Source organism: Anomaloglossus baeobatrachus, chromosome 2 (genome assembly GCF_048569485.1).
Source record: "Anomaloglossus baeobatrachus isolate aAnoBae1 chromosome 2, aAnoBae1.hap1, whole genome shotgun sequence".
NCBI classification, from domain to species: Eukaryota; Metazoa; Chordata; class Amphibia; order Anura; family Aromobatidae; genus Anomaloglossus; species Anomaloglossus baeobatrachus.
Genome location: NC_134354.1, coordinates 48,907,770 through 48,929,404, shown reverse-complemented (window position 1 = coordinate 48,929,404; position 21,635 = coordinate 48,907,770). Strand labels below are relative to the sequence as shown.

At 53.5% G+C, this 21,635-nt stretch overlaps 1 protein-coding gene and 1 long non-coding RNA gene across 3 annotated transcripts in view; one reads left to right on the top strand and one right to left on the bottom strand.

Annotated features, from left to right (window-relative positions):
- The window catches only part of EPCIP (exosomal polycystin 1 interacting protein), an 83,435-nt gene that overhangs the window by 4,474 nt on the left and 57,326 nt on the right, over window positions 1-21,635 (top strand). The window lies entirely within an intron of this gene.
- On the bottom strand, window positions 11,679-21,004 carry LOC142282693 (uncharacterized). Its single transcript, XR_012744546.1, has 3 exons — window positions 20,886-21,004; window positions 14,019-14,147; window positions 11,679-13,099 (listed from the first exon to the last, which is right to left on the bottom strand). It is a non-coding gene; the product is annotated as an uncharacterized LOC142282693 (long non-coding RNA).

Here is a 21,635-nt window from a genome sequence, read left to right as displayed (position 1 = left end):
GGGTGTCAGCACACTACGCTCACCCCTTCTGCTCGGGTCCGGCGGTCGCTGCTCAGTGGTGGCTCGAGCTGTAGGCCGGATCCCGGGGGTTCTCAAGCGGCACTCCTCGCCCGTGAGTGAAAGGGGTTGGTTGGGTGTGGGGATTGTTTATTGTCCGTGACGCCACCCACGGTTGTGGTGATTGCACCACCGCTGCTCTGGATGGGGATCCCGGGGATGGTGATGCGGAGCAGCCAGGTGTTGTGTTGCCCCTCCGTGGGTAGGGGTTGGTGATCCCGGGGCCCGGTGATGGCTTGGGGGGTGGTGCGCAGGGACGCGGGGGCAGCGCTGTGCCTTGCGGCACTGTGGTACTCACTCAGCCTGAGACGTTGACACAGTTTTTACGGTAAACCAAACGGCTGGTAAGACGGTCCCACGGACGGCTGCACTTGCTCTCCCGGTAGGTGACGGTGATGTCCCTTTTCCTAGCACCTTGTTGTACTTGTTGGTTGCGATGGGTCCCCACCGGTAACCCGCTCCCCAGCTTCAAGCTGGACCGGAGGAGCTCTACTCTTTGCCCGCAGGCGCTGGCCCTAAGAAACTGGTGCCTTGGCGGTGGCGGTGTCTCTCTTACACTGGCTGGGCTGTTGCCTTCAATCGGGACTTGGTTGTCCCCTTCACTGACGGATTCGGCAAATTATGGCGACTCCAAGCCTTGCCGGGGTCCGAGAGGCCCCTGCCCTGGTGCTGACTGTCCTTCGGAACACTGCTCCAGACCACCGGGCACACAGCCTACGGGGTCCTTCCAGGAACTTCCAAACAGTCCCCCTTCAGACAGTCACCGCCGTTGCTGACCTTGCTGACCTGTCCTGCACACAGCTTGACTACCTCAGGCTTTTGCACACTCCTTCTGTTCTGTCACCACTCTTGCTGTCCTCCTTTACTACTTTTCTTCCTTCACTTTCACTTCCTTAACTCATCTTAGCTGTTTACTCCTTCACTCCCCTAACTAGACTGCCTGGTACTTCCCGCCTCCAGAGCTGTGAACTCCTCGGTGGGCGGAGCCAACCGCCTGGCCCACCCCCTGGTGTGAATCATCAGTCTCTGGAGGAAGGCAACAAGGATTTTTGGTTAGCTTAGATGTTCCTACCTGGGATGTAGGGTGTGGTGGTGTGTGACCTGTGTCCCCTGGCTTGCCCAGGGCGACACATTCCCCCTTAGCAAAATGCAGACCGTCCGCGGGCTGCCGTCCAACACCGGTTTTATTTTTCTGTAAAAGATAACATGGTAAAATAACATATGTACATTTTTAATAACTCTTCCCAAAACGGGAGGCACATCTCTTAAACGTTTCAAACGGTTTACGGTTACGGTTTCCGCTCTCTCCCACCCAAGCAACCTGGCCCTGATGCTGCCCCTAAAGCCCAGGCAGCACCCCTTGACCCACAGTCCAGCACACGGTACCCGAGCGGGATCTGTCCTTCCCTCCAGAGGGTAGCCACCGGTTCCTTTGGTGGCTGGGCCCCAGCCTGCTCTGCTCAGGGCCCTCCCTCCAACCTGCCTCTCCGGAGGCGGCATTGCGGAAACGGTAACGGCAAACAACATATTTACAAGCCACTTAACGTTTGTGGGTGACCTGCAAGTTCACGGGCTTGTCCATGGATAGTTCCCATGCAAAATAACTTTTTAAACGGTCCCCACGGGGACAACGGTGCCGGCTCCTGCCGGTTGCAAATCACAAGCAATCAGGTTAAACTTCGGTAATCATCAACAACAAACAAACACTCTTTACATCCCTGACCCCTTTTACTCACAGAACGGTCTCCCTGTACCTAAGTGGAGGTCTACCTAGGTTGGAACGGGTGGACCTTCGGGGACCGATGTCAGTGGTGCTAGACAGTGGGGTAGAGGAAACAATCGGTTCCTCCTCCCTGCTATAGTGTGGAGCAGGCGGAGGTGTAGGGGAGCTGAGTACAGGTTCATCCCTGGGCACTGGCACTGGTTCTGGCTCACGGTTAACCGCTTCCACTACTTCTTCATCCACGGGTTGTGGGAACAGTATCACTGGAAGAATCACCGCGCCGTTCTGTGTAGGCCAGTTTGCTGGGAAGTCACCCATTACAGTGTGGATTACCTCTGCTGCCTTCTCTGCTGGTGGAGGAACCGGTACTTCAGCCTCTGCCTCCAACGCTGGGGGGCACCTTTTTAGATGGTCCCGGGAAACTGTGGCCAGGGTGCCCCCTTGGTCACGACTGATCTGGTAGGCCTTCCCATCTCCCCATTCTGTGGGTTGTATGACGTAAGGGACTTGCTCCCACTGATCATCCAGCTTGTGGGCCTTCCTCTTCCGTTTCAGCACTACATCTCCTGGCTGGAAAGGACCCGCGGACGCCTTCTGATTGAACCGGTGCTCCTGCTGTTCTCGACTTCGACTGAGGTTTTTCTCCAGTACTCCTGGATTTGCCAGTATTGTGCTCTCCTCCGACTTTCCCACTCCGCCGTCGAAGGGAGTGCTTCTGGGGCCTCCAACCCCATCTCCAGGTCCACCGGCAGGCGGCCAGGCCGAGCCCTCATCAGATACGCTGGGGTGCACTTCGTCGAGCTAGAGGGGATATTATTGTACATGTCGACCAAGTCGGGTAACTTTTCCGGCCACAGGTTCCGTTCTTCCAGCGGTAGCGTCTTGAGAAGCCCCAGGACCAAGTGGTTCATCTTCTCGCACATGCCGTTGGTTTGGGCGTGGTACGGAGTGGTCCGGATTTTCTTGCAGCCGTAAAACTGGCAGAATTCGTGGAACACCTCTGCTTCAAAGGCCGGGCCTTGGTCAGTCAGCACCTTTTCGGGGTACCCATGGGGTCGGCAAAAATAAGCCTGGAACGCTCGAGCAGCAGTTCGACCAGTCAGGTCCTTAACGGGGACTACCACCATAAATCTTGAGTAGTGGTCTACAATGGTCAATGCGTAGGTGTACCCACTTCGGCTAGGGGTGAGCTTGACATGGTCTAGGGCGACCAACTCCAGCGGCTGATGGGTGACTATTGGATGTAAGGGTGCCCTCTGGCTAGTCTCGTCCTTTCTCCTCAGCGTACAAGGACCGCACTCTCGGCACCAGGCTTCCACCGATTCACGCATCCCACTCCAATAGAACTGCTCCCTCAACAGCATCTCCAGCTTCTTCCACCCGAAGTGGCCAGCACCATCATGGTATGCCCGCAGGACAGTAGTGACGTCAGCCTGAGGAATGACCAACTGGCATATTTTCTCATGGGTCTTCGGGTTGATCAGCTCACGGTACAGCCTCCCTTGGTGTAGGTAAAGCCGTTTCCGTTCCTTCCACAAGCGTTGGGCTTCGGCTGGAGCGGCAGGGTCTATTCCCGTAGCACCTTGTTCCACCAGAGTCTTGACAAGGCGAACAGCCGGCGCTTGGTCCTGAGCTTCCTGCCACTCTTGACTGGGACGTGGGTCCAGATCCACTCGTTGCTGATGTACTTGTACCCTCTCAGTAGGCGGCTGGTGGAACGCAGGCAACTCAATCTCCTCGAGGTCGTCATCCTCGCACCCCTCTTCTGACAAATGGGGCATTCGGGAGAGTGCATCCGCATTTATGTTGACGCGACCGGCTCGGTACTTTATGGTGAAATCATAGTTGGCTAGCTGGGCTACCCACCGCTGCTCCAGCGCGCCCAACTTGGCCGTGTTCAGGTGAGTCAGCGGATTGTTGTCCGTAAACGCGGTGAATGTTGCTGCCGCCAAGTAGTAGCGGAACCGCTCCGTGATAGCCCACACCAACGCCAATAGCTCGAGCTTGAAGGAGCTGTAGTTCTCAGGGTTCCTTTCGGTCGGCCGGAGTTTTCGGCTGGCATAGGCAATCACCTTCTCCTTTCCATCCTGGACCTGGGATAGGACCGCTCCTAGCCCCACGTTACTGGCGTCCGTGTGGAGGATGAACGGGCGCCCATAATCAGGGTACGCCAGGACCTCTTCTCCGGTCAAGGCCGCCTTCAACTGGCAAAAGGACTCCTCATGCTTGTCCTCCCACGACAGTGGGGCTCCAATGGGTCTACCACCTTTGGTCTGTCCCACGAGGAGGTCTTGCATGGGGGCAGCCATCTTCGTGTACCCCTTTATAAAGCGCCGATAGTACCCCACCAGACCCAGAAACTGCCTTACTTCCCTCACTGTAGTTGGTCTCGGCCAGCTCTGGATGGCAGTAATCTTCTCAGGGTCGGGGGCGACACCATCCGCATTCACCACATGCCCTAGATACTGCACCCGGGGTTTCAGCAGGTGGCATTTAGAGGGCTTCAATTTCATCCCGTACTTGGCAAGGGACGTGAACACCTCGGCCAGGTGCTCCAGATGGGCCTCATACGTCTGGGAATAAACAATCACATCATCCAAGTACAACAGGACGGTCTTGAAGTTTAAATGTCCCAGACAGCACTCCATCAGCCGTTGAAAGGTTCTGGGGGCATTGCACAGCCCAAACGGCATGCTATTGAATTCGCAGAGACCCATCGGGGTGGTGAAGGCGGTCTTCTCCCGGTCCTCTGGGGCCACGGCCACTTGCCAGTATCCGCTGGTGAGGTCAAGGGTCGAGAAGTAGTTTGCAGTTCTCAGTGCAGCCAAAGACTCTTCAATACGAGGTAATGGATAGGCATCTTTATGGGTTATCTGGTTGATCTTCCGGTAGTCCACACACATCCGCATGGCACCATCCTTCTTCTTGACCAGTACCAACGGAGCGGCCCAGGGACTACAGCTGTCCCGAATAACCCCTGCCTCCTTCATATTCCTCAACATATCCTTGGCACACTGGTAATGTGCAGGGGGAATAGGTCTATACCTCTCTTTGATAGGGGGATGTTCACCGGTGGGGATGTGGTGTTGGACCCCCTTGATCTGCCCAAAGTATAGGGGGTGCTTACTGAAAACCTGTTCGTACTCCTGCACCACCCTGTATACCCCTGCCCTGTGATGTGTAGGGGTATCGTCAGTGCCTACATGTAACTGTTGATGCCACTCCTTTGTCTCCCCCTGGGGTGGGGAAGTGCTGGTGGTAGGTGGGAGTGTGGATGGACTGGCTTCATGGATAGTGTGAGGGTCCAGGGTGAGCAGCTTGGCAATGGTGGCATACCGGGGAAGCCTGACTTCTTTCTCTCCACAGTTCAGCACTCTCACAGGCACTCTCCCTTTCTTCACATCCACCACCCCTCGGGCGGCCATTACAGTGGGCCAGTGCTCGGAAGGCATGGGCTCCATCATCGCAGGGTAGTCACGCCCCTGAGGCCCTACTGCTACCCTACACCAGATCATCATCTCGCTCCTAGGGGGCACAGTCAATGGAGCAACATCCATCACTCTCACTCCACCAATCTCCCCTCCTGTTGAGCTTACATGCTGGCGGTACATCAGGGCTCGGATCTCACGCTGCACAGCCCTCTGCCGGCTCCCTGCCGCTGTGGCGGCCAGCTGTTGTAATAGGGTGAACACATCAGCCATGCAGTGCTCCATCACATTGGTTCCCAGCACTATTTTCGGGTTATGATCACTGGGTTCATTCATGATCACAATCATACCCTGGTGTTGCAGTTCAGCTTGCCCCACTGTCATAGCTACTTGTTTATACCCCACCTGGGTCAATGGAAGTCCATTAGCGGCAATCAACGTTATACTATTGTCTGGGGGCGCCAGCTCGTCTATGGCCCAATACCGCTGGTACAACGTGTACGGTATGGTAGTTACCTGTGATCCAGTGTCCAAGAGAGCCATCACTGGTATGCCGTCCACAGCCACGGGGATGATATATCAGGGCCCGCCCTATCGGTCTCGCCAGTCCGGGGGGGCCACGATGTTCTACTCCTGAGGATTGGCCCGGGGCCCCAGGGGTTGCTCGTTTAACGGGCACTGTCGAAAGTAATGACCAGGCTTACGGCACTTGTAGCAGATTGGAGGTCTGCTCTGCGGGTTATTAGCACTTCTCCGCTGCATCCAGGGAACATCCTCGGGGCTGTCAGAAAGCTGTATCTGTGCTGGAGGCTGAGATCTGGTCAGAGGTTGTAGTGCAGCAAGGATCTTGGCGAGGTCTCCGTCCATGCGACGGACCTGGGCTGCCAGTTCTTCCACTGTGCTGCTTGGGGCTGCAGGTATTGGAGAGGTTGGTTTGGCTGAGGCCGCCACAACGGGAGCCGTCTCGACGGGCCACGGGGCGGATTCCATAACTTCGGCAGCTGGGGGCTGTAGTGCTTTAATGGCCCGCTCCTTTAACACAGCAAAGTCCACATCAGGGTGTTCCAAGGCCCACAGCCGGAGTTGTTTACGATCCTCAGGGGACCTCATCCCCTGCGCAAATTGCTCCACTAACATCTTGTTGCTATCCGCCTCACTAATAGGGTTCACCCGCTTCAGCGTGCGGAGGGCGGTCTGCAGACGTAGAGCATAGTCCCGAATGCTATCCCCAGCTCGTTGCCGGCACTGGTAAAACTGCATCCTCAGCTCAGCTTCAGTCCGGGTCTCGAAGGCAGTCTGTAGCTTCTCAAAGATGGTGGCTACAGAGAGCCGGTCCCCCTAGGCCCAGGTCTCCGCTTCCTGCTCCGCCGCACCGGTTAACTGGCCTAGCACTATCGCTGCACGTTGCTTATCAGTCAGTGGGTACAGCTCTAGCAACGGGTTAAGCTTTTTCCGGAAGGCCTGTAGGGCATCCGGTTTCTCTTCATACTGCGGTAGCCAGGCAGCTCCGGGCGCATAGGGCAAGGAGAACGGCATGACCTGAGCGAGTGCGGGGGCCGCGGCACCTCCCGCCGGTGCGGCCGGGACCTGGGCAGGCCCATTCCCATCCGCGGGTGCCGCTGCGGCTGCGACCACCGCTCCTCCAGCGGCTCCGTCGGGTGCAGACATCTTGTTTCCGTCCCCCTTAGCTCTTTCCGGCCCCTCCTCTCTCGGGGCGGGGTTTTGGCCTTCGCGCCTCTACTACTCGAGAAGACGCTCGAGCGGGAACTTTTCGCGCCAAAGATGGCGGCTTCTGAAATTTTTCTGCCGGATATCTCCGGCGGTAACAAGGCGCACCTCTACCAAACGGCAGAGCGGTAAGATCCTGTTCGTGATGCCAAGTTGTCGCGGGCGGGGAGGAGGGTGTCAGCACACTACGCTCACCCCTTCTGCTCGGGTCCGGCGGTCGCTGCTCAGTGGTGGCTCGAGCTGTAGGCCGGATCCCGGGGGTTCTCGAGTGGAACTCCTCGCCCGTGAGTGAAAGGGGTTGGTTGGGTGTGGGGATTGTTTATTGTCCGTGACGCCACCCACGGTTGTGGTGATTGCACCACCGCTGCTCTGGATGGGGATCCCGGGGATGGTGATGCGGAGCAGCCAGGTGTTGTGTTGCCCCTCCGTGGGTAGGGGTTGGTGATCCCGGGGCCCGGTGATGGCTTGGGGGGTGCAGGGCCTGGTGGGCGCAGGGACGCGGGGGCAGCGCTGTGCCTTGCGGCACTGTGGTACTCACTCAGCCTGAGACGTTGACACAGTTTTTACGGTAAACCAAACGGCTGGTAAGATGGTCCCACGGATGGCTGCACTTGCTCTCCCGGTAGTTGACGGTGATGTCCCTTTTCCTAGCACCTTGGTGTACTTGTTGGTTGCGATGGGTCCCCACCGGTAACCCGCTCCCCGGCTTCAAGCTGGACCGGAGGAGCTCTACTCTTTGCCCGCAGGCGCTGGCCCTAAGAAACTGGTGCCTTGGCGGTGGCGGTGTCTCTCTTACACTGGCTGGGCTGTTGCCTTCAATCGGGACTTGGTTGTTGGGGGATCTACGTCCCCTTCACTGACGGATTTGGCAAATTATGGCGACTCCAAGCCTTGCCGGGTTCTGAGAGGCCCCTGCCCTGGTGCTGACTGTCCTTCGGAACACTGCTCCAGACCACCGGGCACACAGCCTACGGGGTCCTTCCAGGAACTTCCAAACGGTCCCCCTTCAGACAGTCACCGCCGTTGCTGACCTTGCTGACCTGTCCTGCACACAGCTGGACTACCTCAGGCTTTTGCACACTCCTTCTGTTCTGTCACCACTCTTGCTGTCCTCCTTTACTACTTTTCTTCCTTCACTTTCACTTCCTTAACTCATCTTAGCTGTTTACTCCTTCACTCCCCTAACTAGACTGCCTGGTACTTCCCGCCTCCAGAGCTGTGAACTCCTCGGTGGGCGGAGCCAACCGCCTGGCCCACCCCCTGGTGTGAATCATCAGTCTCTGGAGGAAGGCAACAAGGATTTTTGGTTAGCTTAGATGTTCCTACCTGGGATGTAGGGTGTGGTGGTGTGTGACCTGTGTCCCCTGGCTTGCCCAGGGCGACACATCAGCTTTCTCTATTGTGGCTTATGTGAAATGCTGGCACAGTCGGGCATTTTCCTACTCCTTAAAGGGAACCTTTCACCAAATTTTCATGTTGAAGTGGGCACATGATTTTCTCCTGTGTGTCACTACTCACTTATGATTGGGTAACGTCATACAGGGGAAATAAGTACACGCCCCCAGTGAAAACTCTGATAACAACCACTTGGACTTAACGCCTTCACCCACCCGGTGATTTTTCACTTTTGGTTTTTTCCTCCCCTTCTTTTATATTTATTTGTCAATATTGCCATATGAGGCCTTGTTTTTTGCAGGACGAGTTGTACTTTTGAATCCAACCATTAGTTTTACCATATAATGTACTGGAAAACAGAAAAATTATTCCAAATGTGGTGAAATTGCAAAAAAATTGAAATTGCACAATTGTTTTTGGGGTCTTTTATTTACTATGTTTCGGTACGAGTTCGTAGATACCAGACATGTATAGTTTTATTTTTATCTAAGAGGTGAAAAAACATTCAGAAGTTTGTCCAAATAAGAATAGCGCTTTTGTCGCCATTTTCCAGGACCCGTAGCATTTTAATTTTTCGGGATCTATGGCTCAGTGATGGCTTATTTTTTGTGTCTTGAGGTGGAGTTTTTTAATTATACAATTTTTGCATAGATCGCCTATTATTCCATTTGAATGCAATGTTGCGGCAACCAAAAACGTAATTTTGGCATGTGGAATTTTTTTATCGCCATGCTGTGCACTGATCAGATTAATTGATTTTATATTTTGGTAGATCGGGCATTTCTGAACTTGGCGATACCAAATATGTGTATTTTTTTTGTTGTTTTATTTTCAATGACGTGAAAGAGGGGTGAATTGAATTTTTAGGGTTTTTTTTTTTATTTTTCATATTTTTTGAAACTTTTTTTATTGATTTTACTAGTCCCCCTAAGAGACTTTATCACTGTACACTGCAATCACTTGTGCTGATCAGAGCGATGCTGCAGTATAGCTCTGATGAGCAAAAATGTAGTGTTCTGTGAGTGTCAGAGGCTCTGTCGGCTCTCACAGGTAGTGAGTCATGGCAGCATCGGGGGTCATCAGCTGACACCTGTGCTACCATGGCAACAACTTGACACTCATCATCACGTTGCACATGTGTTACCCGCACATGTCTGCTGATCAGATCAGCAGACATGTGCTGGGATTACTGCAGGCTCGCCGCCGGAGCCCGCAGTAAGCACTGTTACATCATGTGTCCAGGTTAACGTAGAACATTTGGTGAAAGGTTCTCTTTAAACTACAGTGAATACTGCAGCACTGATACATGGTTACTTCTTTCCTTCATCAACTACTTATTTTGATGACAAGATGATCACAAATATGTTCACATGATGCACCATTAATAATAGTTGCCCATGCCTACGTTGCTACATGACATATGAGCAGCCACCAGAGACTGTCAGGCTTGTCTTTGACCATCTAGCCAAGGGCTGCAAAGAAAGGAATTGAGGGCCACATGTGGCCCCCAGGTCACAGTTTTTACACCCTTGATATATTTATGTACTTTACTATTGCAGTATATACTGAAATATTGATCACTAGTATGGCCCTGGCAACTCATTGGCATTTCAACATTGCATAATTGCATTGGGTGGGTTTGGAAGAGACCATAGCCGGATCGCTAAATGCAGCAGTATTTAGGTGGTTATGTGGCGCCCTGGACAAGCCAGGGGCCACAGAGCACAACACCCACACACCCCACACTCCCGGCAGGCACACCGAAGTCAGACAAAAAACCCTTGTTGCCTTCCTCCAGGGGCTGATGTCCACACCAGGGGGTGGGCCAGGCGGTTGGTCCCGCCCACCGAGGAGTTCACAGTCCTGGAGGCGGGAAAAGGAGCAGATTAGTTTTGACAGTAAAAGTGAGAGGAAGAAGTGGTAGTGGAGCAACTAACTGACGGCGTCCAGGTGTGGCCCGGGCGGTACAGCAAGGTTGGCAGACGGTGGTGACCGTCTGCAGGAGTGGCCTATCAGAGTTACTGTAAGGACCGTGGACGGGCGGTGGCCTGGCGGTACCGGACCGGTACACAAAGAGAAGCCAGCACCATCTGGCAGGGGCTTTCGGACCCCGGCAAGGCTAGGAGTCGCCGTGAATTTGCCGAATCCGTTAGTGAAGGGGACCTCCTGGGTTTCCAAACAGTCAAGTCCTGACAGAAGGCAACAGTCCAACCAAAAGAGGGAGACACCGCCACCGCCAAGGCAACCGTTTCTCAGGGCCAGAGCCTGCGGGCAAGAAGGGGCTCCTCCAGCCCATATCCAAGCTGGGGAGCGGGTTACCAGTGGGAACCCATCAGAACCAACAACCGTACACAGGTGCAGGGAAAGGCAGTCACCATCAACCTGCCGGGAGAAACAACACCGCAGCCCTCTGTGGGACCCGTCCATCCAGCCGAGTGTTTTACCGAGAATTGTGTCTTCATCATTGGGCTGAGTGAGTACCACCGTGCCGGCACAGCGCTGCCCCTGCGACCCTGCACCCCACCAGGCCCCGTAACCCGCCTGCCACGCATCCCTACCCCATCACTGGGACAACCAACCCCCTACCCACGGAGGGGAGAACTAACAACAAAGCTGCTCCTTGTCACCGCTCCCGGGATCCCCGTCCAGAGCAGCGGTGGTGTCACCATTATCACCACAACCGTGGGTGGCGCCACGGACAATAAATCCCCACAATCAACCCCCCTTTTCACTCACGGGCGAGGAGCGCCGCTCGAGTCCCCGGGATCCGGACCACCGCTCGAGCCACCACCGAGCAGCAGCAGCCGCGGCAGCAGCCGCGGCCGAACCCGAGCAGTGGGAGAGCGCGGCGTCCCCTCCTCCGCCCGCGACAGTTAGACAGCAGCAAACAGCTATAATCTGCCAGATGTCAAAATCACAAGAAGGAAGTCAAGCATGAGGTAAATCACCTCATCCCGCTGCCTATATTGGGTCACAGATTGAAGGGAGAAAAGGAAAGCTCCATCACTCATGATAGGAGCAGGGTGTTCAGTGAGATTCAATTATTTTTTTTATTGTATAGCCACAAAGTTGGTATGTATGTAGAAAGTGGTTGCGCCTCCCCCTAGTGTTTTATGCTATTTGTTTGTGTTGTGAAGATAAGATACGAAGTATGCTGCTAATGTATTTAATAAAATGACTACTGCTCGTGAAGTGCAGGTTCCCGATGTAGAAGAGCCGGGACCGTGTAGCAACCAGCGCAACCTAGCGGTCAGGCAGTAGCAGCGGTAGATTAGATGTTATATAAGATAACGGGAGGATTGACAGATGGTCAGACTGCCAGGACCCCAACAAAACCTCCCCCTCCCCTTTAAGAGACACCACGACACAATTTTTCTTTGAAAACAAAACTCTTTTTATTTAACTTTTTCTTTGGAGAGTCAAAGGAAAAACAATGCTCTCATCTTTTGGGTAAAGTTATGGTCACAGCTCTTCCAAAACAGGCGTTAAAAACCAGCCAAATATACCAGGGGTTTTTGGTAAAGTACCGCCACTCGGCCGTCCGGTGCGGGTATTCCACCTCCATTTTTTCTTAATTCCGACCCCTTCCGCTGCTGTGACTTGAAAAATTGCCAAAACAATCGAAACACTCACATCTCCATTCCATCACACAAACCTTAACAAGAGGGGAGGGTGGGCGGGAAACTGGTCCGGGTCCTCAGAGAGACTGGGAAAACTTTCCCTTGAGCCTATGCGACAAGCTGCGTGGGGAGGCACCAATGACGCTCTTGGGGAGGAGTGACAGCGTCGAGAGGTCTCTTAAAGGGGAATACTCATTTTTTCACAGGAGGGGGCCAGCAGTCAGGGGGCAGCATCCACATTCGGGCTGCAGTGCCCCACAGACTGCCAGGACCCCAACAAAACCTCCCCCTCCCCTTTAAGAGACACCACGACACAATTTTTCTTTGAAAACAAAACTCTTTTTATTTAACTTTTTCTTTGGAGAGTCAAAGGAAAAACAATGCTCTCATCTTTTGGGTAAAGTTATGGTCACAGCTCTTCCAAAACAGGCGTTAAAAACCAGCCAAATATACCAGGGGTTTTTGGTAAAGTACCGCCACTCGGCCGTCCGGTGCGGGTATTCCACCTCCATTTTTTCTTAATTCCGACCCCTTCCGCCAAGGAGCAGCAAATCAACGAGCTGCGACCCCACCCAACATGGACTGTAGCGCTTGCACGACACCCTCACGGATCCCCGCCAAAAACAACTCCTGACCACTACCATTCAAATGCACTCCATCCGCCCGCAGGTAAGCCGTATTATCACCCTCCAGCTGGTGATGGCGGACGACCACCCCGTTTTTGAACCGTATGAATTTTGAAATCCGCTGATTCAGCGTACGACGGGTTCGTTCCATGGCAAAACCATCCTTAGCCCCATGCCAAACCAATCGCGGAATCACCTCGGACCAAACCAGCTTCATTTTAGGGAAGAAACAGGGGAATTTGTCCATATCTGACCGCATAAGGGTCAGTAACTCAGCCAATGGAAAAGAAACCAGGTCGTTACCCCCGGCGTGTATCACCAAAACCACAGGGGATGAGACCATCTTCGATATCATGACCACTTCCGGTAAGACTTGCGGCCAGGACAGGCCCCTGATACCTCTCCAGTTAACATCGACGTCCAGCAATCCCAAGGACCGGCCACCGGGTCGGGAGTCCGCTCCCCGAGCTGCCCAGTACACAAATGAATGACCTAGGATCCACACACTCGGACGGCTTGTATCTGAAAAGAAAACAATGTCAAACCACAAACCAAAAACAGTTGAACATGTAACGTCGCCCTTGGACGAATGCCTCCTATGCCGTGCCTGCGCTTAAGACCAGCTCTGGGCGTATGTATCTCATGAAGCACCTAGATCGCCATCTCCCAACTCGCTGGATATCCGAGTCTTGCATGCCTGCCCGGGAAGCCTCCGTGGCGGCCCCGATCCGGAACGAATGAGTCCCGAACTCAGCCGCTGGAAGGCCAAGGTGGCGCAAAATGCGACGCAAAAAATTTAAAAACTGCCCCGCTAATAGGGGGGAACCGTCCTCGTGTGTGAAAAAATGCGGCCCATCGGTTCTGATCGCTATAAAAGAGCTCGCAAGAACTCCAGGAGACACTGGGCCCGAGATAGAAAACAGGGGAAACCATGTTCCCCTGCTTTCCTGATCCGTCTTAGATTTACGCAAGCGTACTCGCAACCCGTCACCACATACTACAATATCGTCCCGTCGTAAACCACTAATGTCTCCCCGCGCCTTCGGTACAAGTTCCCCGACCCGAAGGGCCCCGAAAAAGGCGGTTCCAAAAGCCGCAGCAAACAGTGTGGATTCATATGGGGAAGTACACAAAACCTTTGCACCATTAATTAAGTCAGCCAACAGCCGAAACGAAATGGGCCTCCTGCAATCGATCCTGATGTCGCTTCTCCTCCAACCCTTCAGAACTTGATGCACCAAAAAGGACTTTGTAACATCTGGCCAGTTCCTGAGTTTAAAGTTAAACGCTATGCCCGACAGCCGGTTGCGTGTAACCGCCCCGGATGCCCGCCTGTTGTGCAGGGACACCAAATACTTCAGTGTTAGCTGTAATAAAGTGTCGCCCGAAGGCGTGTCCGAAATTTCCCCCACCGACTCGCACCAATCGCTCCATGCCTTACCGTAGGCTCTCCAAGTCGACGGGGCCACTGATGAATGGATCATCGGGAGCAGCTGAGCGGGACATCCCACATCCCTGCTGGGCACACCAAACCTTGAACCTCCGCTGATGGATGCAGCTCCCGAAATCTCTGAAATTGAAAACGCGACAGGGCGTCCGCCATGTTATTTTTACAACCAGGAACATGCTTCGCTTTAAAACAAACGTTTATTGATAAGCATTTCAAAACCAAAAATCTGATCAGGCTGATGACTGGCGGGGAAGAGGCAGACAAGTGGTTGATGGCATGTACCACACTAGCATTATCGCACCAAAAAATGATCCGCTTGTTCCTCAACGCCTCCCCCCAAATTTCGACCGCGACCGCTATAGGGAAAAGTTCCAGCAGGGTTAGATTCCCGGTCCACGCCCACCTCACCCAGTGTTCTGGCCATTTTTCCGCACACCACTGAGTGCCGAATATGACCCCAAATCCAACTGCTCCTGCAGCGTCCGAGAAAAGCTCTACCTCCGAGTTTGTCCGGTCCGCCTCTTGAAAGCAAGTGCGGCCGTTATATGTACCCAAAAATTTTTGCCACACACACAAGTCATTCTTTAGAGGGGTTGTTATTCGAATTCTATGGTGCGGAAGCCGTACCCCACAAGTAGCCAATGACAGGCGCCTGGAGAAAATCCTGCCCATAGGCATAACCTTGCAAGCAAAATTGAGGGAACCCAATAGTGACTGCATTTGTACCAAGGTGACTTTTCCCACGGAAATGACCGCCGAAATAAGGTCAAGCAGGCCTCGGATTTTTTCCGGGGGGAGCCTGAACTCCATGGCTTCAGTGTCAATGATTATACCCAGGAAAGACAAGACCGTCACAGGGCCAATGGTTTTTTCCATTGAAAGGGGAACGCCAAACCGTCCCATCAGGGACTGAAAGCATTCTAATACAGATTGGCACATAGGAGAGTCAGCAGGCCCGACGAATAGGAAATCGTCCAAATAGTGAGTTATCCACTCGGAACCTGTCTCCCGGCGGGTTACCCATTCCAAAAAGGAGCTGAACATTTCAAAATACTGGCAAGAAATGGAACAACCCATGGGGAGACAGGTGTCGAAATAATACTCACCGTCAAGCATTGCGCCCAACAGGTGATGACAGTCTGGATGCACCGGCAAGAGACGGAAGGCCGACTCTATATCGGATTTAGCCAAAAGGGCACCCCTGCCGGCAAGCCTGACCAATTCAACTGCCCTATCAAAAGACACATAATGGACCGACGAGTCTTCCTCAGGTATACCGTCATTCACCGACCTACCCTTGGGATAGGACAGGTGATGAATCAGCCGAAATTGTCCGTGTTCCTTTTTGGGAACCACCCCCAAGGGTGACACCCGCAGGTTACTGAAAGGTGGGGCCTGAAACGGACCTTGAAAACGCCCCAAGGCCACTTCCTTAACCAGTTTAGACCGGATGACATCCGGGTTTTCCCTTGCTGATTTCAAATTGGGGGATGACGAGGGGAGCCTAGAAAAATTGAAAGGTATGAAAAAACCAAAAGAAAAACCGAATCTGATTTGAGCTGCGGCCCTCCTATTGGGGTACCTGCTTAGCCACGGCTCCATCATGGTGACGTTCACTGGTGTCACGGTGTTCCTGAGACCCGGGTTTTGCACCGTGGGCTTTTTGAGCGGGCTTGTTGCATTTGGTGGCAGTGTGAGGCCCCCCGCACACCGAGCACTCGTGCTTGTACTTGCACAGGGTATGATATTTACAGAACCCGTCGTTGAACAACCAACATGTTCCCGGTCGGCGGACGGCCACCGCGCCCGTGCTTTGAGATCCGGGTGCGGCAGCCCCCCCGGGAAAAGGCTGGAGAAACCTCTGCGCCATCATCAGGCGAAGCCAAGAATCAGTGGCTTTGACTCCCCACCCCAAGTGGGGCTGAAGGTCCAAACGGCGGCGGAAGTCCTCATCGTACTTCCACCACGCAGAACCTCCGTGGGCCTTGTACGAGCTGTAAATGCTATCCATGTAAATAAATAATTCTGAGCACCTTTCCGGGTGCCGCTGTCCCATAACACACCCCAGGACGGCGAACGCCTGCAACCAGTTATTTATGGTCTTGGCGACCTTAGGCTTACGGTCATAAAACTTCTCGCCCGGCCGCCGTTCCCGGTCAACCGAATGCTGGTCTGTCGATATTAATGACCAGATGTCTACGTAGCTGTTGGCCCAAATTAACTCTTTTACCTGAACTTCGAGGTGGGAACCCAAGGGGGGGACACCGCAAAAAAGACCACCTTTGTAAAGGTCCGGAGCAGGCGGGGTAATTTTAGACCCCTCCGGCACCTGTAATAATTTGGGGTTCACAAATACTTTTTTAAAATGAGCCGGTTCCCCCGGCGCAGCAGACCCAACCCCACTCCAGACCCCAACGTAAGGGTACTCACCTTGTGCCGAAAACATTGTGTTTCCCGTATCCTGGAACTGGTCCACGGATGTTGGACCCACATCCCCACGCTGTACAGATGTAGCGGTCGGTGTTCTCCGTCTTCTCCGTGACCTCTCCGGGGATTCGTCTGAGGAAGAAGGGGAGCGCCAGCGCGATGACCTGGAACGCCGGCTACGCCGCCTAGATCTAGATCTGCCGTGGCGACGGCTGCTAGTACGCCGCCTGCTACGTCTACGCGCGCGCTGCTCGTCAGATGATGATGATGAGGAAGCACGTCCGCGTTGGCTACCCGCACCACCCGCAATGGCCGTGGCCGGGGTCCCAGCACGTGACCGTGATATGCTCTGATACCCTCCGCTAATTACCCCCGCCCTCATCTGCAGGAGGCTATTCTGCAGTCCAAGTGGCGAACTGGCCCCCTCCCCCCTTGCATAGGGAGCCCATTGGTGAGGTACCATTACACTGGAGGGATTAAGCTGTGAAGCTGAACCAGAACCTAGTGGGGCAATAAGTAAAGGCTGGCTCAACTGTGATGGTGGCGGTGTCTGATCAGGTGGGGGCCACAGGACCAACTGTCCATCCACCTGTGGAACATTTATGGGCCCTTCTCCCCCCACCCTTTGTGCTAGAGGTGCCAGCTCTAGCGGTGCTCTCATGTCCGCTGAAGCACCACTAGAACCAGAGGAGCTCTGACATGTATTATTTCCTTCCATAGCAACTAAGGGGAGGACGTTTGGGGGAATGCTGCACAGTGAGATCGGATGCAAAGCGGCTCCCCTTACCCCCGTGCAGCTGCCTGCTGCTTGCAAAGAGGGGCCGTCAGCCTGCTCTGCCCCCCTGCCCCCTGGAGCGTCCCTCACAATGGCGCCGGCAGCCGCGCTAAGGATGGTGGGCGGGGGTAAACGCTGGGAGCGCGAAGAGCTTTTCTTCGCGCTCCTTTTTGAATTTTGTGGCGGGCTCAAGCGGGCCGGCGGGCGGGTATGTCTCTTAGACCTCCGCTCGCCGGCACCGCTCGCTTGAACCTCGGCAGGGAGGAAGCTGCCCGCAGGTAACAGCCCTGTGAGCCATCCGCTCCCCTCCCTGCCGATACGATCTCTCACCGCATCCATAAGCGGGTCCGTCATTCCGGCAGTCCAACTGGTCCGGGTCCTCAGAGAGACTGGGAAAACTTTCCCTTGAGCCTATGCGACAAGCTGCGTGGGGAGGCACCAATGACGCTCTTGGGGAGGAGTGACAGCGTCGAGAGGTCTCTTAAAGGGGAATACTCATTTTTTCACAGGAGGGGGCCAGCAGTCAGGGGGCAGCATCCACATTCGGGCTGCAGTGCCCCACAGTGTGCTGATTAGAGAGATAGACCTTGTGAGGGCAGCTCTGAAGAGGGGTTCGAGGACTAAAGACGTGGCACAGTCTCAGGAGCCAGTCAGGGAACCCTGAGGTAACCACTTAAAGGTCTGGAGCCTACAGCTCACCCCGTCGGGCTTAGGGAAGTTGTGTAGCCATCGAGGCAGACAAGCAGACTATTCTGATTCATGGGTATGTTGAACGGAGTGATGCCTGAACACTTCGCTCTTTCTGGGCCCTTCGTATTGACCTGTACTCACGTTCATACCGGCTCCTCAGACAGCTTAAGGCTAGTTTCACACATCTGGCTTTTCACCGGTTTGCCAGATTCGGCATACGCCAGTACAGCGTATACAGTACAATGGCAGCGGGACAAGCGCCAGTCACTTGCTGTCATGTGACCGCAGCATGTGACCCTGAAGTTGTGGTGCTGCCATTGTACTGCATACACTGTACTGGCGTGCGCCGAATGTGGCCGGATGTGTGAAACCGGCCTAACTCAGCCACCATGTAATGTAAGAAGACTCCAGGAAAAGAGGGATGCTTTAACTTGAATTCTTGTATTGCATGATGAAAGTAGGAGGTAAAAAAGAATAATTGTCTCCAGAGAGCATTAGCATGTAACATGAGGATGAAGGAACATACACAAAATGTAAGGGAGGGGAAAAACTGACATCACAGGGCTACAGGGAGTGAGAAGGGACAAATACAAGGGAAAGGCAAACCTGCATGGGAACAGAAATACAACACACAGTAATGCAAAACAATGAATGATTCCCAAGTTGTAGGACATGACATGAACAGCAATGAGAAGAAGCATGGGGAAAATGGAGGCACAGGTCCCCAGCAGTTTGTGGATGAGATCCAAGATAGGTCGAGTGAGAGTACCCCAAATACACAGTAGTCTTGTGCCCTTAGGAGAGAAACACCTCTAAAACATAATGTTTCCACCTCCATGCTTGACAGTGGGGACGGTGTTCTTTGGGTCATAGGTAGCATTTCTCTTCCTCCAAACATGGCGAGTTGAGTTAAGGCCAAAGAGCTCAATTTTTGTCTCCTCTGACCACAGTACCTTCTCCCAATTACTCTCAGAATCATCCAGGTGTTCATTGGCAAACTTCACACGGGCCGGCTGCACATGGGTTTTCTTCAGATGGGCCGGCTGCACATGGGCTTTCTTCAGACGGGCCGGCTGCACATTGGCCTTCTTCAGATGGGCCGGCTGCACATTTGCTTTCTTGAGCAGTTGGAATTTGCGGGCACTGCAGGATTTTAAGCCATTACGGCGTGATGTGTTACCAATGGCTTTCTTGGTGACTGTGGTCTCAGCTGTCTTGAGATCATTAACAAGTTCCCCCCCTGTAGTTTTAGACTGATCTCTCACCTTCCTCATGATCCTGGTTACCCCACAAGGTGAGATTTTGCATGGAGCCCCTGATCAATGTCGATTGACACTCGGTTTGTATTTCTTCCATTTTCTTACTTTTACACCAACAGTTGTCTTCTTCTCACCCAGCATCTTACTTATGGTTTTGTATCCCATTCCAGCCTTGTGCAGGTCTATGATCTTGTCCCTGACATCCTTAGAAAGCTCTTTGGTCGCCCATGTTGTAAAGGTTAGACTCTGACTGATTAATTGAGTCTGTGGACAGGAGTCTGTTATACAGGTGACAATGTAAGACCGCTGTCCTTAATGCAGGAAACGAGTTGATTAAGAGCGTCTAACTCAGGGGTGGGGAACCTTTTTACTGCCGGGGGCCATTTGGAAAATTCTACCAGCCTTTGGGGGCCGCACAAAATCATCAACTCGAAAATGACCTGGCTATAATTGGTCAAAGAATTAATTAACTCACCCCTATACCCCTACTGTGGCGGCCAGAGCTGATTCTCTTTGGTGCGCTGTGATGTTTGCGTCTCACAACTGCTTTTCCAGGTTTGTCTTTGTTTGAAGCGCAGATTGGTAAATCATATATATTACACAGGAGACACTGTACATACACACACCGCTCTGACACACTGCCCGTATACTCAACACAGCCTTCACACAGTTATCATATTGTACACTACCCATGACACACACTGGCCATATATAGTACACATGCAGAGGAGATACTGTATACTGCACACAGCACTCACATGCCGTATACAGCACACACAGAAGCCATACACAGCACTCAACAAGCCAAAAAGTTCTGCATGTAAACATGTGCACACCAGGAATTAGATATACATTACAATATGAAACTTTATTAAGTGCCAAACACAGCACACACACACGCCGTATACACAGCACACACACAGCACACACGCCGTATACACAGCACACACAGCACACACGCCGTATATACAGCACACACGCGCCGTATACACAGCACACACACGCCGTATACACAGCACACACACAGCACACACGCCGTATACACAGCATACACAGCACACATGCCGTATACACAGCACACACGCCGTATACACAGCACATACACAGCACACACGCTGTATACACAGCACACACGCTCTATACACAGCACACACGCTGTATACACAGCACATACACAGCACACACGCTGTATACACAGCACATACACAGCACACACGCTGTATAGACAGCACATACACAGCACACACGCTGTATACACAGCACATACACAGCACACACGCTGTATACACAGCACATACACAGCACACACGCCGTATACACAGCACACACGCCGTATACACAGCACACACGCCGTATACACAGCACACACGCCATATACACAGCACACACACAGCACACACGCTGTATACACAGCACATACACAGCACACACGCTGTATACACAGCACACACGCCGTATACACAGCACACACGCCGTATACACAGCACACACGCCGTATACACAGCACACACACAGCACACACGCTGTATACACAGCACATACACAGCACAAACGCTGTATACACAGCACATACACAGCACAAACGCTGTATACACAGCACACACGCCGTATACACAGCACACGCACATGTCGTATACACAACAGACGCTGGACACTTAAAGGGGTGGTTCACCCATTTTTTTTATTTTCTGTATGAGCTCTACTTACCTTTCTAGGCGTCTTCTCCATTGGCTTCTGTTTCCAGTTCTGGCACTGAGCGGCGCTATCCTGCACGCTCAGTGCCAGTCACATGACCCCCTGGAGCTGTGGCCGCCGGCATCCTCTGACGTCCCGGCATTTCCGGGCTCTCAAACAAGACGGGTACGTCACAGGATGCCGGCGCCACTCAGATTGAGTGACAGGGCTGTGGGCGGTGACTACCGTACATCACAGCCCAGCATCGAGGGGAGGAGCCGGAGGACGTCACTGTGGAGAAGCTGAGACACGGGGCGCCAGGGTGCAGTACAGGGGGGGTCTTTAGCTGAATCCCCCCCTGCACGTAAGTATGTGATCACACTGTCCACCCGCCCGCTCTGCTGCGATGTCAGGAGAGCGGCCGGTGTCGGACAGTGTGATCATCTGCTCCTCCCAGCAGCAAGACACTGGCAGGCATGTCACCGCTGTGCTCTGCCATCTGTCCTGCTGCATGGGACCAACTGTCTGCACTCTGTCACCTGCACCACAAGTCACAGAGTGGAGACAGTTGGTGACAGAGCACCTCTGCCCCCCCCCCCCTGTTCTTTCCCCACTCTCTTCTCTCCCCCCACTCTTCTCCCCCTCCCCTCTTCCCCCTCTTCTCTGCCCCCCTCTTATCCCTCTCTCCCCTCTTATCCCTCTCTCCCCTCCCCTCTCTTTTCCCTCGCTCTCTTCCCCCCTCGCTCTCTTTTCCTCCCCCCTGCGCTCTCTTTTCCTCACCCC